Source organism: Aricia agestis, chromosome 8 (assembly GCF_905147365.1).
Source record: "Aricia agestis chromosome 8, ilAriAges1.1, whole genome shotgun sequence".
Taxonomy (NCBI): domain Eukaryota; kingdom Metazoa; phylum Arthropoda; class Insecta; order Lepidoptera; family Lycaenidae; genus Aricia; species Aricia agestis.
In genome coordinates this window covers 7,958,202-7,973,395 of record NC_056413.1, presented here as the reverse complement: position 1 = coordinate 7,973,395, position 15,194 = coordinate 7,958,202, and the positions used below count along the sequence as shown (strand labels likewise).

The 15,194-nt window shown below is 35.7% G+C and overlaps 1 protein-coding gene and 1 non-coding gene across 3 annotated transcripts in view; both read right to left on the bottom strand.

Annotated features, from left to right (window-relative positions):
• Positions 1 to 15,194, bottom strand: part of LOC121729375 (cyclic nucleotide-gated cation channel alpha-3-like) — a 100,598-nt gene that overhangs the window by 73,472 nt on the left and 11,932 nt on the right. The gene's annotated exons all lie outside the window — the stretch shown is intronic.
• On the bottom strand, positions 343 to 414 carry Trnah-gug. The gene has a single exon. It is a non-coding gene; the product is annotated as a tRNA-His (tRNA).

Sequence of the window (15,194 nt, the reverse complement as noted above, 5' to 3'; positions counted from 1 at the left end):
TCCCAGTTTGGAGTTTTTTTTTAGAAATATTTTGGCCTTTGAGATTTAAAAAGTATGTAGATGAATGGTAAAGTAAATAAATATAATAGTGTTTTTGCGCAATCTCCTCCGAAACAGCTCAACCGATTGGAAAACCTCAACCGATTCGAGAGGCCTGAGAATAGGTTTTTATCTACTTTTTATATTGACACTAGAAATAATTTATATGGCAAAACAACGTTTGACGGGTCAGCTAGTACGTATATAATATTATGTACTCTTCAATATCTTACCACATTTTTAATTAGATATTTCAGACAGCAAAAATTGTAAAAAGTCAGCTCCGCCGTGACAGCGCACCGCTGCCGTGACCAGGATTCGAACCTGGGTTACTACGGCCACAACGTAGGGTCCTAACCACTAGACGATCACGGCTGTCGGAACTCATAGCAGTGGTTCGAAATAAAGTATTTGGTTCGAGTTAGTAGCAACTTTCACTGGAAATTAGTCGCAGTCACCGTCGACTGGGTAACAACTTGTTTATTTTGGTTACGAAATTAGGTATTTATGTCATTCACTTTTTGTATACAGATGCCGGCATCTATAGACCATGCTAATCTTCTTATATATAAAATTCTCGTGTCACAATGTTAGGCCGCGTACTCCTCCGAAACGGCTTTACTGATTTTAACCAAATTTTATATGCATATTCAGTGTGTCTGAGAATCGGCTACTGGGTGCTTATTATATTGATAAGTGCATTTGTTGAATAGATAATAGTAAAATATTACAACTCGAGACTGACGGCCACCATTGTTCGTGCGACGGGATAGCGATGGACGTTGAAATGGTGACATACTTATTTAGTCACTTCAATAAAATAATACGGCCGAAATACTTTATATGGCAAAGAAACGTTTGCCAGGACAGCTAGTAATTTTATGAAAATATTCTGTCTTGAAGAGACAGACAGACAAATTTTTATAATATAATAAGTTAAACCTTTCTGCTAACTGTTTGCAATTAACTGCTACTCTGGTTTTGGTAAAATAAATTCATATTTTTTGAGTCCTGGTAGGAACATACAAATGTTTTGGTTTCCTTATATGAAATGTACGGTTCCCGTGTCTTAATGAACCCGCGATTTATCTTGAGCGCTACCCACTCACTCAGCCACAAAGGTCGTCATATTTTACGAGTTATGAATAATTCCCTGAAATTACATAACAGGAATATGAACACAAACTAAAGTAATATAAGTAAAGTTGCTTGAGCAAGTTTCATTTAGAACGAGCCGACTCATGTACAAACCATTTATTTGGGAGGGATACAAAAAGGCCCCAAAACATATCTGTTAAACATTTTTAATTATAATTATTTTTCTCATTTATAGGATAATTAGATAGAAATACGTTACGTGTTTATCCATATTCCATACTAATATATAATATTATAAATGCGAAAGTGTGTCTGTCTGTCACCTTTTCACGCTTAAACCGATTTTACTGAAATTTTGCATGGAGATACTTTGAGTCACGGGAAAGGACATAGGATACTTTTTATCCCGGAAAAAATTACGCTTCCCGCGTCATAAACGTACTTTGGCGCAACGGAGTTGCGGGCGTCGTCTAGTATTTTAAAAGCTGTTGTACAATCTAAGCACACATAGGTATCATCTAATTATTCTGATATCACTTAATTATGTATTCATATTGTATAGATTAAGTTATTTACATTGTAAATTTTATTTTTTTAAAAGACAAATTTTCCACTTTTTTACTAAAAAGTGGCCCCGTGCGAGTTTCTTAAGCCGGTTCTTCTCGCCGGGTTAGTTCCCGAACCGGTGGTAGGCAACATGTAGTTCAACATTCTGAAAATATTTGATTCAAATTTATTCAGAAATAAAACAATTTTTATTTTTATTTTTTATTTTATTATAACCATACAAAAATGTCCCTAGAGCTGACTAATGACTACTAATCTACTTGTTGCCTGAACGTTGAGGAACTTTAAAAACTACAAACTATCGCACTAACGGACTTAAAACAAAGACCAACAGCTGAACTCCATTCAACTTCCTCGTTTGTAGAGAACGAAAATGAAAAATGTACATTAAGCTTAGCTCGAGTGGATAGAGTAATTAATAATTATACAGATAATAATTAATCCATACTTCTTTATCCATATTAATTTTATAAATGTGTGTCTGTCTGTCTGTCTGTTACCTCTTCACGCCTAAACCGCTCAACCGATGTTGCTGAAATGTAGTATGGAGATACTTGGAGAGTCCCGGGGAAGGACATAGGATACATTTTATCCCGGAAAAATCTACGGTTCCCGCGAGATAAACTAATTTTGGCGCAACGGAATTGCGAGCGTCATATTTTTTATCCTTTAAAATATAAGATTTCACAATTTCACGTTGAAATGTCTGCTGAGATTATTCGCATACCTTTGATTATAATCTTTTACCGTACTTGGCAATATATCTTGACAAAAGGAACGTCTCATATGGGAGCTGGAAGCAAGCCATCCTCTGATTGGATTAAGAATCTGAACGCTGGTATAATCCTGTACATGAAATGAAATTTATTGTGATACTTTTTAATTTAAAATGTGAATAATAACGAGTCAAAACTTTGATCATAAGAAATAGGAAAACTACTTAGCCGTAGCAGTATCCGTATGTAAATTATTATTACTATTATCATGTCATTTTTACGATCATATTATTATAGTAAAGACGTGGGAGAACATTATTCGGCACGAATGGGCCGGCTCGACCAGAGAAATACCACGTTCTCACAGAAAACCAGCGTGAAACAGCGCTTGCGCTGTGTTTCGCCGAGTGAGTGAGTTTACCGGAGGCCCAATCCCCTACCCTATTTCCTTCCCTGCCATTCCCTATTCCCTTCCCTTCCCATCCCTACCCTCCCCTATTTCCCTCTAAAAAGGCCGGCAACGCACCTGCAGCTCTTCTGATGCTGCGAGTGTCCATGGGCGACGGAAGTTGCTTTCCATCAGGTGACCCGTTTGCTCGTTTGCCCCCTTATTTCATAAAAAAAATATTATATGACCCGGTGGACTTCGCATCACTCCTCCTATAAGCCGTCCCTAGACTTCCAAGTTCCACGATTTTTCCAAGATTAAAATTAGACAAATCGGTTCAACCGTTCTCGAGTTTTAGCGTATTTTTATTTGCATGGATAAAATAATTATGATTTTATTTATTGCAATCGTGCTAGTAATTTATAAGTTACATAAACTGGTCGTCAAAATCATTAAGTTGTATCAAATAAATCAATATTCCATTGGTTGGCTTTGTCACGGACTCACGGTTCGGTTCGGTTCGGTTTGAAAAAGTTTAGCTAAAAGAGCTATAATGACAGCTGAGCTTTTTTAGATAATACCGTCCAAAATAATCATACTTCCACATAAAATAAATGCGAAAGTACGTCGATCTGCCTCTTAACGTTTAAATCGCTGTAAGTGATTTCAAACAGTATTTGATGGAAATTAGGAGTTTCGTAGATGTATTTACGAGGACAAATATCTACATCTGAGCACTTCTCTTAATTCTGAGGACATACAAAATGCACGGTAACCGAACGAAAAACGAATTTCCATGCAACGGATTTGAAGGTAAACATTACATACAAAGTTTTCCGCCGAAGGTTTTAGAATCAATTCCAAGGCATGTACATAATATAGAATTGAACTATTGGATCAGGGAGTGGTTCAATCTCGGATAAACCGTTTCCGATATAGATGGAACAATACAGATTGTTTTATTACAAACGAGTGCTGTCGACAAACGGTTTGTATTTTTTAACAAGTTTAGAAAAAATACAATGTTTAACAAAATAAAATTTCTCATATTCGGATAGAAACCAAAGCGGTAACTTCGCATCGATGCATAGTTTTATTCTATCTATTTTTAGGGTTCCGTAGCCAAATGGCTAAAAACGGAACCCTTATAGATTCGTCATGTCTGTCTGTCTGTCCGTCCGTATGTCACAGCCACTTTTCTCCGAAACTATAAGAGCTATACTATTGAAACTTGGTAAGTAGATGTAGTCTGTAAACCGCTTTAAGATTTTGATACAGAATTGGAAAAAATATTGAAAATTCCCCATAGATACAACTGAAACAAAAAAAAAATTATCTAACCTATGCGAGTGGTGTATCCATGGATAGGTCTTCAAAAATCATATTAAAGTTTCTAATATAATTTTTTTATAACCTGAATAGTTTGCGAGAGAGACTCTTCCAAAGTGGAAAAATGTGTCGTCGTCCCCCCCCCCTCTAACTTCTAAAGTAGGGGCATGATAAGTCTAAAAAATATATATGATGTACATTACTATAAAAACTACCAACGAAAATTGGTTCGAACGAGATCTAGCCAGTAGTTTTTTTTATACGTCAGAAATGGTAAACCTTAATTTAACTTTCATTAAATCAACTGAAATATGAAAATAAATCAAAAACCTCTTAATTTAATCAAAATAAACCTTATTGCTGCTGCGGAACCCTTCATGGGCGAGTCCAACTCGCACTTGGCCGGTTTTTATCTTTCTTGTCAATATAGCCATAGCCCATAGCATTAATATTTTAGGTTATTTAACCACTAACACAATTAAAATAACATATTTTGCTCCCAGTTTCAATCACAAAGATTGTTCATTCGTTAATTTTAATTATGTAGTAATTACTGATGTTTGAAGTGATTTCCCGACACTAATTACTAAATGATCGATGTCGCTAATAAAATAAAACGTATCCCCTTAAGATAAGGTAATCAAATTCCTCCGGGAGTTTGACAAAGTTTGCGGAAAGTTGTGTAGATTCAACATAGATTCAATTAGCAGATACGCCGCCGTCGCCCGTACACTCACACTTGTTTATCGCCCGCATCACATGTTGGAAATTACTTTTACATACGGGACTGACTAATGGATGAACATCTCATAATTCCGACGAACAATACAACTGTCGTCAAATATATGTGTCAGAATAGGAGCTTGCTAAATATTATGGAGAGCTACGTTGATTATATCTTATTTACGTAAGTACAAACCAATTAGTGTTTAAGTTAAAATGCGGAACCCTACCTAACCTACTTCGGCTTACATAGTTTCTTACAAACTAGGAGGTTAATGCCCTCGCACAAAAAGGCACGATCAAAACAATATTTTACAAATCTTATTCCATTTTCTCCAATAGGAAAAAATATGGAGTTATTCACGAAAATCCGCCCGTAATAATCTCTATTGATCAACTCCATAATGGAAGAAATCAGAATCATTATTATTTGTAGGGAACTACGTGACTGAAACTTATGTCGGGTCAATGATATATTGAAACAGACATGCTATAAGGAATAAACACAATATTTTATTAGCTCAGACAACAAAGAAACGTATGAAAATGTTATCTCTATCTATTTCGATATTTAAAGAGAACTAAGAGTACTAGGTTCGAGACCGTTCTTTGTTTCACAAGAAAATATTAGTTACTTATTACAAAATAATGCAAATTAAAAATTCTTCTAAAGGTAAAGTGTATGTTTGATTATTGTTTTATCCGCAAGAAATCTTGTAGATTTATTTTATAGTGATAGCGAATAATAAAATCTATTAATACTTTACACATTTCACCTTCATTAGCTGTTTCAGAATTATTATTTCATTTATGAATAAAACGTCATTTACGTTCTATTTTAAGGCACATTTTTGCTCGAGTAATTGCTGCTTTTATAACTGATTTCACTCGACAACACGAGACGATTTTTTACGAGAAAATGAATTCATTCGTTCCATTACTCTATGAATACATTAGCAATTTGCTCGAGTCGCTAGCAGAAAAGTTACAACGCGGCGCGCCCGTCAAACGCATACGTTGCTGAGATTGTTTACGTTGAGACACGTCTATATAAATGTACATCTTTGTGTTTGCGGCGTACTGAGGAAAAGATAATTGCGTTTATTTAATTGCAGAGATGTTACGTTGAGGTAATTAAGTAATTAATCGTGCAATTAATATGCTAGGATTTACTTTATTACGTAGGTAAAAAGTATGTGTAGTAGAAATATAACACAATAATTTAATATAAGACAACATAAAATTAAAAAAAAAGTATCTACGAGTAAAAACAAAGTGAATTCATAATACCGCGTGTACAGAATCAATTTTTGAGTAATAACAAAATTATGTACTTCCTACAACAACGGTAATAGCTAGAGAGTTGAAATTTTCAGGTTTTTTTTTAATGAAATAAGGGGGCAAACGAGCAAACGGGTCACCTGATGGAAAGCAACTTCCGTCGCCCATGGACACTCGCAGCATCAGAAGAGCTGCAAGTGCGTTGCCGGCCTTTTAAGAGGGAATAGGGTAATAGGGGAGGGTAGGGAAGGGAAGGGAATAGTTGAGGGTAGGGAAGGTAATAGGGTAGGGGTTAGGGGATTGGGCCTCCGGTAAACTCACTCACTCGGCGAAACACAGCGCAAGCGCTGTTTCTCGCCGGTTTTCTGTGAGAACGTGGTATTTATCCGGTCGAGCCGGCCCATTCGTGCCGAAGCATGGCTCTCCCACGTATATTTTTCACGATTATGTATTTCTGTTGCCGCTATAACAAGAAATACTAAAAATAAAATAAAATAAATATTTAAGGGGGGCTCCCATAGAACAAAACGTGATTTTTGGCCTTTTTTGCTCTATATCAATAATGGCAACAGGTAGGTACTCGATTTTTCTCAAAGTACTTAGTTATAACATGTGTACTAAGTATAATATTTAATATTAAAATAAAATAAAATATTAAGAGGGGCTCCCATAGAAAAAACACAATTTTGGCCTAATCTTGCTCTATAATGATACGGAACCCTTCGTGCGCGAGTCCAACTCGCACTTGGCCGATTTTTGTATAGTCAAACTCGTGGGCGCGGGGCGCTTCCCTTTACAAAAATAAGAACAAGTTATTCATTCAGCGCTGATATTTTTACAGCGAACTCTCCGTAGCATGGCTACAGTAGAAATACAAAAGTGTAGACAAACAGCGGAGATAAACTGAAGGTGTCGCTTCGATCTTTACCGCGGCTAGCAGCGATCGACAAAAAATCAAATGCCACTTTATGACATAGACCATAGTTCTAAAAATTCTAATAAAATACTACTTTATGACGTAGACTATAGTCTACGAGTATGTCATAAAGTGGCATTATATTTGATATTTTTTCGATCGCGGCTAGCCGCGGTAAAAATCGGAGCGGCACCTTCAGTTTATCTCCGCTGTTTGTCTATATTTTCGTATTTCTACTGTAGCCATGCTACGGGTGCTGAAGTATACTTAATGACTTTATTTTTTTACACTTGTAGGTAGAGATATAAATAATTAAGGTAACAAAGATTATTACGAAATTGCCGCCTCCTATATTATTCAGATGAACAATATGGAAGGCGGTAATTTCGTTATTCAACATAATAATTTTATTATCTCGTAACAGTCGTCGGTAGTTTACGCAATTCCTTTGTACCTGCTCACTGAGACATTCCCGGGTATTTGTGCTTACCACACAACCTGTTATTCTATTCGTGCCCATCAAGTTATATAATATATTACATAAACCTCTCATCTTGTGAAATATCTTTATCTTAAAAACAAAAGTAAAGTTTAATAGTATTTTGAAGTAAAAGGTTTTTAGCGGCGTTGCGCAAACTCGTGTCGAGACACGTGAATCCAGCTGAAAAGAAACCTCCTCATTTTTTAAGGTCGGTTAAAAATACTGAGAGGCAGTATACCGCCGACACGGTGTAAAAGGGAATTATTAATATCCCCGGCTCTTCACCGCGCGGCCAAAATGTATGCCTACATCTATTGTTTCGTTTTCACTTTTGCCGGCACTCCCAGCGTGCAACCTGGTGTTTTTTTTATAAATTTTTATTATCAGTCCTTTTCAGAGATAAAGAATAATTAAAAATATTAATAACTTACTTATAATAACAAATAATAACAACTTTACTATAGCCAGTAGGTACGTATAGCAGCGCTACATACAACGTTTTAGATTTTTAAGTAAGCATTAAAATATTTTAGCTGGAAATTGTTTAGAAATGGTCGCTCTGTGACCAGGACTTGGCCAGGACCTGTGCCAACTGAAATCAATTGCCAAATGAATAAGTTTCACTGAACTGTCGGGATACAGTCTTTTTTGCGGATTTTGTCTGACAGTCTGGCAACCGCTAACATCTATACTAATATTATAAATGCGAAAGTGTGTCTATCTGTCTGTCTGTCTGTTACCTCTTCTCGCTCAAACCGCTGAACAGATTTTGCTGATATTTGTCATGAAGATACTTAGAGTCCCGGGAAAGGACATAGGATACTTTTTATCCCGGAAAAATGTACGGTTCCGACGCGATAAACGAATTTTACTTCTATTTGTTTGGCTTCGGAAATGTACAGGTAGTTTAAAGAAAAAATTAAGTTTTTAAATAAATTAAAGATAAACGATAAGATTAATCACAATCTTTAGATCATTTGTTAAGTTTACCAGGATATTCACATATTTTTGCAGTAATGATAGGGCGGTCAAAATCCCGTTCGTATTTTTTGTCTATTTCCCCATATTCGATACCCAGGGTTTGATGTTCTCCTGTGAGAATTCCGGTTCCAATTTCAAAATCCTACTACGTGATCGTAGATAACTTTTATTTGTGGAAGGAACGATGCTTGTTACCTAGAATTTCAGTTTCATAAAATATTAGCTTTAAGCAGTTTGTATGGGCATTTCTGGTATTTTTAGGATCACTAGCGCAAATGTGTGTTACTTTTACCTTTATAAAAAATAAATATTTTATTTCTCTCATTCTTCGTATCATTTGCTGTATTAAATCTACAGTGCCTGGATGACCGAGCTTTGCTCGGTATAGCAAAAACTCATTGACTTCGTGACGCCATCTGCTGGTCGTTAAAACAATTAGTTGCTAATAAAATAGTATTATTATTCGCCAATAGCTTTCAGGAAGAATCATATTTTTCAGATTATCGATTATCGATAAAACACGAATAAAAAGACATTTTCTTAAAATGATTCCTAGCTAGTTCATGAAAATCGTTGGAGATATATATATATATAAGAATTGCTCGTTTAAAGATATAAGATTAGTAACTTACCTATAATATCGTAGCATAGCATAACATAAAAATAGTATAGAAGACGAAAGTAAAAATAGTGACACAGTGGACGGCCGAGGTCTATTTAAGATACGTCCTCGTTCTGTGGCTATTTTTACCGCGGTCGATGCGATAATTAATACAACCGGATGCTTCCTTTTATGTCATTACCGACTCCACGGGATTTCACACTGTTTCGCGTATAGTTTCAAAGTATTCTTCAGATAAGGAAACATGATCATCTGGAAAATCTCTAAAATTATAATAATAATCAATCAGCCAATTCGAACAAGTGAAAAAATCTGTATTGCAACTTTTCACTTGTTCGTGATGACTGATTCAAAAAGTTTTAAAGTACATATTGAGCTAATAATACATAGTGAAATGTTAGTAGGTTCTTGATGCTATGTGTGGTAAGTTAACTTAATTATATTGCACTATCCAAACATTGCGTCCCGTACATTTGTGTTGCTGACACACACATTAAGCTGTATGGCCTGTATGTAGTGTAGCTGAAATTAAAGTAGGTATCTATAATATTCTCTTTATTAACATTTCAATTCAGCACGACAGCAAGACAGTGAATCATGAAATAAAAATCGGCCAAGTGCAAGTCGGACTCGCGCACGAATGGTTCCGCACCGATACAGAGCAAAATTAGACAAAAAATTGTTTTCTTTTTTTAATTATTTTTTTTACCTTAAATTTTTATTTTATTTTAATATTATTATTATTAAAGTACACATATAAGTAACAAATTTTTTTACCTTAAATTTTTATTTTATTTTAATATTATTATTATTAAAGTACACATATAAGTAACAAAAGAATGTGTGAAACATTCAAGCGCGGCCTACCTCTTGTGACTTGTCATTACTAATATAGAGCGAAAAAGACCGAAAAAATCACGTTTGTTGTATGGGAGACCCCCTTAATTATTAATTTTATTTTGTTTTCAGTATTTGTTGTTATAGCGGCAACAGATATAAACAATCTGTGAAAATTTTAAAAGTCTAGCTATAGCGGTTCTTGAGATACAGCTTGGAGACAGACAACGAAGTCTTAGTAATAGGGTCCTGTTTTTACCCTTTGGGTACGGAACCCTAAAAAATTAATGAGACTTGACATAAAATCTCGCCTTATGACTTGGCGCTTGCGATGTCTACGTACAACTCATGCAACTGCATGATGCTCTCATTTGAAATCGACTGTTTTGATCCATCACAAAAGAACTGGTGTAAACTGGTTTTTAAGAGAGCAAATAATAACCTCTTAAAACCAGTTCAAACTATATTATTTGCATTTTGCCGTTCTATTACTAGCAGTATAATGCAGAAAACGAACGAATTGACCAAAGCCAAGTAACCGAAATGGGTTTTAAGAGAATATTTGCGGCTGGCCGCTCCACAGAGTAGTCGGAGGAAGCTCCCGGCCGTGCGGTCGGACGTCCGCCGCGGTAGGTACCGAGCTACGGGGCAATTTCTTACATTTACAATATCAAGAATATTGTACTTTTCTCTTACCGTATTTTTATATACTAGTATAAGGCGAAAAGTTAGGAATTTTTTGATGGCTAGCCTTGGCGATGGGCTTCGAAACTATTAAATTAAATATAACGAAACAAGATGACGCCTGCAACTCTGTTGCGCCAAAATTCGTTTATCGCGTGGGAACCGTACATTTTTCCCGGATAAAAACTATCCTATGTCCTTTCCCGGGGCTCAAAGTATCTCCATGCCCAGCAAAATCGGTTCAGCACTTTTGCATTTATAATATTAGTATGTATTGGACACAATAATATTATAATAGTTTAAAAGAACTAAAAAACACGCTTTTCCGTATTCCTGACAGCAAACCCATATCATGGGGGTGCATATCAAATAGCCTGTCCGCCATCTTGGGGAGGGCGCCATATTGCATTTGAAATGACATTTCTTAGCTAGTCATGTATTGTCATCAGAACTCAGAGCGTGTGCAAAATTTCATCCTTATCTCTCGGAAGACCGGGAAGTGAGTCAAATTAAGATTCTAAGATTTTCTAACATACATAGTTACAACTTACAAGTGAAGCATGTTAAAATGGGACTGCTAATAGGCTGGATCTACCGCCGCTTTGGCCGCTACACCGCGAGATGACAAGCAAGTGTAAGGCGGTTTACACACGGCGCCGCAGCGGCAGCGGTATCGCCCGCACCAGCGCGGTGGTGCCGCTCCATTACTCATCCTTGTATTTTTATGAGCCCTTACGTGGCCCTTACACACGGCGCCGGCGATACCGTGCGGTGCAATGCCGCTGCGGCGGGTCTGTAAACACCCTAATATATTATCTTGTACTATTATCTATTCTGTGCTAATATGTAGATTACAGCGCGACCGCGCCGCTGTTTAAATGAATCGTTACATACTATATTGCTTGTGATTTGTTGTGATTTGATGTGATTATTCGCGTGTAAATATTTCATCAATTTTAACCTATCCCTATAAAAATCTGAAGTAGAGCTTTTCAGCAAAACTAGAAAGTTTTGACAGCTTCATATGTTAAAAATATAAATCAAAAGTGTATGCCTGGGTCTATGAATAATAAAGTTATTATATCACATTGCAACATTTAGCTTAGATGAATGTAATTATTTTGTTGCTAAGTTTAACTTATTTGTTGCCAAGTTTAACTATTACTAAATAGTTACTATGTCAAGCTTCATTGAATTTCGAGCCCCACGCTACCAATCTCCATATAACATTGTAACATCTTGATTCTCAATAAACATTGTGCTTCACATGTAATCCTGCACCTGTATCGTACAAGTATCTCGTGTATCACTTTCGACCGTATCACTCGGTAATAAAGTTCATAAGTGATACACCAGCGTCGTCTGCGACTGTACAGTACGGGCTCGGATAACGATCCGCCATTGAAATCTCGTACATAATATTAACTAGGCGCTCCAGGAAATTGGTAAGCTACAATTTCTATTGACGACCCCACTACATGATATGCGAGTGCTAAATCATCGTTTGGATTTTGTTTATTTGTTTTTGTTTGATTTGGATTCAAGCACAAAGCCTATATGCCACAGCCAAATTAATAACGTGTTTAATTTAGGTTATCACGTAAAATACTTTTTGAATCCATACTATAATATTATAAATGCGAAAGTATCTCTGTCTGTCTGTCTGTCTCGCTTTCACGCCAAAACTACTGAATCGATTGCAATGAAATTTTGTACACAGTTATTCTAGAGTCTGAGAAAGGACAAATGCTACATTTTGATGTGGGAAAATATCTTATTTCCATGAAAATATCGATGAAAATTAATTCACATTGCGCGTGGCCAACGCTCATCCCGGGGGTCCTGGGTTCGAGTCCCGCAGACGGAACAAAAAGTTTTCAATGATCCTGGGTCTTGGATGTGTATTAAAATAAAATTTCAAAAATATTTAATATATTTTATGTATAATATTATAAAATATCCAGAAATATATCGATGCAATGAACATTTTAGTTCTAATACGATTAGAACTAAAATGTTCGTTTCGTCGTAGATGGCGTTTTATTTTTTACTTCATTGTAACATAGAACTAATCATACTTATTAGTTATTATGTTTTTGTTTATAGTTTTTAATACGTTAGAATATTATGTTTAATAATATTATCACTTGGTATAATAATAATCAATCTATCTTATCTTATAGAACTCCTACTGCATTTCTAATATATGTGTCAAGTTGACAACAGAAGGCGCTCTAAAATAAGGGCCAATTCACACCGGATCGGCAGCGGCGCGAAGAAGCGCGGCGAGGCCGGCAGAGGCGGCTCGCGTCGTCGCGGGCGGTCGCTTGTGGACGCTTGCGTAGAGACATAGGAACTTGAATTTCCAGATGTCATTTTTTTGGGCTGAAATATGTTTTCCTAGTTGTTATTACATAATAAAATGTAAAAATAATAAAATGTAAAATTATATAAAAAATAATATCTCTGGAATCGCATGGTTGGCCGTTATATCCTCACACACTATTATAGTACTAATTATTACTCACATTTTGGCATATTTTGTATTACGGCACCATTTGTACTTCATTTTGGTTGTCAAAAACGTTGTCCACAACACTTCGATGAAACTTTGCTCTTAAAATTTATGACTTACGTATGAGACGCGATTCACAAAAATTAAAAATATTGTAGTGTAAAGACTATACCAAAGTATTTTTCAGTTTTGACAGAAAGTGCGGAAATCATATAGGGGAGCAGAAAAAAAATAAAGACTAAATATTTAAAAACATTAAAATCTCAGGAACTACTTGAATTGTAGGAATGAAATAAAGTACAAAATTTGTGTCTCTTAATGATCAATCTAATCAACTGGGTAGCAAGTTTACAAACCCTCGTAATTAATTTAAATAAAATAATTTCGTTTTCAGGGAGTCAAAAAATTACTAATTTAAAAATTGATTTTCTCAAAAACTAAGTAAAATGCGCACACTGGAGTTCTACTCTTGCATTTTAAATATAAGACGCCATCGACTTATTGCTTTAACTTAGTCATGTCCGATTTTGGGGATTTCTAAAACACTGTGCAAAGTGGAAAAACTCTAGTAGTTTAATAGATTTATGACATGAAAATGTTCACACTCAATAGTCCGCGCCGTGGCGGTCGCAGTTTTATTGAAAGTTTCAATTACCCAAGTTGTCGAGTTTCGCTATCTATTTTATTGGCATCTCGTAGACGGACAGTCCGACCCTGTCGAGCCTTCTTGGGCGGTGGGCCTTTTCATTACCTGCTCTTTAGTTCGGTGATTAAAATTTTATCAAGTACTTTTAATTAATGTTGTAGTCTATTGTCATAGGTGAACTAACGCCTGCGATTTCAGAGCCTGAGAAGTAAATCTGGTGTTAATAATTAAAGGCTAAAACAATTCGAAATAAAAGCTCAGGTTTTTGGTATAGGCTGTATAGGTATAAAGTTTATGAGCTTTATAAGCTCATAAACTTTACAGCATTAAATAGTGTCAAAGATGGGTTGTAACAGCAACATATATTAAAAGTGTCAAGAAAAACCTTTTAGAAGGCATAACATCTAACAATATTATTATAAATATTATAAAATACATGCAAATAATTTTAATATGGTAGATTAGTATAGTGATGTCACTGATGTGATATCCCAGTACTGTGGTGCAGGTGACACGAGCTAAGCTAAATTGACTGGGCTTACTAGTCGCGGCCGAGAGGCTTACCTACAAATGACGCTCCTCTCTTGATTTCTATGCAACGTTCCTACTTCCTGTATTTGATCGGACTGCGCAGATGGAGGTATGTTTGCATGGTATATGATTCTTTGCCATAGTTTTAAACTGGAAGTTAATTCCAGTTGATTTTGAGCTGAAAGAGGCTGAGAATGATTATTAGATTTGACCCATGAGTAAGTTTTTGTTTTTTCTTGAATTACTTATAAAATAATTGATTTACTTTAATATGCATCCAGATACATAATATAAAGAGTGATTTTATATAATGACAAATCATTATTTTAATAATGATTTCTTTTAAAACACTAATAACCGCACTTCACGTTACGTTCAAGAAATCTCGTTCGAAGATTTATTCCTGAAGACGCCACTAGAGCACAAAAAGTTGAAGACCTTATTGAAGGCTGTTATGTATTTTACGATATTATAATATTCTGGCGGGCTGCCAATCCGCCTGCTGCAATGGATGGCAAAATAATGAACCGAATTCTTCCCGAATGCCAGAGGCGACACCTACGACCTGTCGGCCAGAGGATTATACGAATTTAAATCCATACATACTTAATGTTATGAATGTAAAATTGTCTGTCTGTTCCGTTTCTAACTACAATACATGTAGATACTTAGAGCCCTCAATAGGGACATGTGATAGTTTTTTACAACGGCGATATTTAAAATAAATTACGGTGTGAAAAATCAGCAGGAAATATTTAACTTATTTTTTTCTATTAATGCTCTCTACGCACGTACGTAAACACCTGACAAGAAATTTTTCTAGAAAGATTTTAGGTGAGG